Genomic DNA, 2,361 nt, shown 5'->3' on the forward strand with positions numbered 1-2,361 from the left:
CTGGCACAGCCCCACAGGTAAGAGGCAGTGGCCGCTGCATGCAAGCCCCCATCCCCGCCCCCATCCCTCACCACTACTGCAGAACCAGCCACGGAGCTGTGCAGCTAGCCACATGGAAGCCTCCCCCTTCCCTGGGTAGCTGACTGGATGGCATGTGTGCAACCTGCACATGGCGGGCACCACCACACTGTGCTGCGTGCTTGTCCGCAAAGACCCTTGCAGAGGGGCACCCCCGGCCCTGCTCCTGACTGTGGTGTGCTGCTTGGGGCCAGCAGCACCCCCAGCTCCCTCAGCCCCCAGCCATCTTCCCCAGCCCTGCCTAACAGCCCCAAGCTCCACTTGCCTCTAGGCTCCAATGGCGAAAGGCGAGTATGAGTCTGAGGCCAGCTTTGGCTGACTCAGAGGCTCAGGCCCTGCCCTTCCCCCTCTCCGTCCCCCTCTGGGCAGGGCTGGGGGTTTCCCGCCCTTTCTGCAATTGGCTCTTGCAGGCTGGAGCTGTGCCAGCCTGCAAGAGCTCTTTGCAAAAGCAGAGAATCTCTGCATAAATGGGAAATCTGCATTTTTTCAGATAAAAACACGGAATCCATGGGTTTTTCCATGGGAAACGGAAAACCCGGATCCCTGCTAATAATTGAATTGCCAACTACCACCACCTGCCTCCTATCCTGTAGGGTTCTCTCCCTTGAAGGAGTATCCTTGGTGTCAGAGGACACTGTAATATCAACTGGAGGATGGATCCATTCTAAATGATAGTTTCCCTCCTTCCCAGCTTGATGCCTTCCATCCTTGAGGCTCTCATCTTCCTTGGCAGCATGGGAGAAGCTACAATGGAGATGGGAAAGTGTCCTCTATGAAACTCTGCCTCCTGGAGCACCTCCAGTGCTGCTACCCTAACTCAGGGAATGTACTTGCACTCTTGGAGCCAGAAGTTCCTTGCACCAGGTGCACATGCATAAAACCTGCTGTGCTCATTGTGATAAACTGAGTAGCCCTCACCCTGCTGCTGGACTTCTACCTGCATATTTAAAAAAAAAAAAATTTTAAACTCAGTTTCCCCTTTAAAAAACCTTGATTTATGTTTCTCTTGGGCTAGAAGATTTGAATGTAAGGGTTGGCCTTCTGTTTAGCTTAACTTTGCCCTAATTATAGCTAAGTATGAAACAAGGGCCTTCTGTATTGATCTAATTGCATAGTTTTAGCTACTTATGTTAAATTATCTAGGTTAGTTACTCTTAATTAAAGAAAGAATGTACATTAAAGACTCCCCTTCAAAGTGTGGGTTGGGGGGGGAGGGGCAAATGGACCTGTGAAGTAGGACTATGAGAAAAGGGAAGTATTTGATTTGGATTTAGGTTCAGCCAATTCAGCGGACAGTGATTTTGTAGAAGAAAGCCCCCTTTTCCTCTTGTCTGCATTTGCTCTCCCCTCTTTGAATATGTTTTTCCTTTTCTTCCTTCCTTCCTCTTTCTTTCACTTTAAGATAAGGAATTGTGTTTTAAAATTTGTATGTGTGCATTTTGTATCTCCCCATGTATTTTGGTATTTTTATCTATTTCTGTACCATGGCATTTGTAGCTTATATTTTATACGTCTCACCTTTCAACTATAAATGTGTTTAGTAACAATGTTAACAAGGGCAGGAGTCAAACTGCCGCTTCCCTGTATCAGGCTGGCCCCTGAAAGAGCAAGTGAATCAGTGCTTGAATGTGTAACACAGTAGTAGACAGCAACTAACACCTAAGGAAACTGCAGATCAACCAACGGAAGAACTCAATAGACGACAATGTAGCAACCGGACAGATAAAAAAGCAGTGAAAAGTGACCCTCAGTGGCACCCTCCTGAACTCCAAGTTGACCAGCACCTGACCTGTCCAGCCAGAAGGACCAGCCGGCGACCCCCTTCTGGAGGATAACACCATGCTGAAAGAAGTCTCGACTGGCCATCGACGGCAGACTCCAGCGCTTGTAGGATAGGTATACCCGACTCTTGTAGCTTGCTACTGTGTGTGTGGGGACCAGCCCCAAGGTTTATGATTTAACTTCATTACAGTGCTTCAATCCGCCTAATAAACCAGAATTTTAAGGATCCCGAGTTGGACATTTGTAGCCAACAATTTGATTTGGATCACTGTCCCGAATTTATTTGGCTGAATCGGCTTTGGAAGATTCGGCACTGATTTTGGAGAGATTTGGCGATTCGGATCGACCAGGGAGAGGCAGGCACAGCTGGGTGGCTGAATGTTCTTCCACGGCTTCTCCAGCTGTGCCTGCATCTTCCCCAGGTGGGGAGAGCCATGAGAGAAGCCCCCCTGGCTGCCCTACGCTGCCCGGCCCCATACCCTGCCCTGTCCCAGCCCAGTC

Source organism: Alligator sinensis, unplaced genomic scaffold, assembly GCF_000455745.1.
Source record: "Alligator sinensis unplaced genomic scaffold, ASM45574v1 scaffold606_1, whole genome shotgun sequence".
In the NCBI taxonomy this organism is placed as follows: Eukaryota; Metazoa; Chordata; order Crocodylia; family Alligatoridae; genus Alligator; species Alligator sinensis.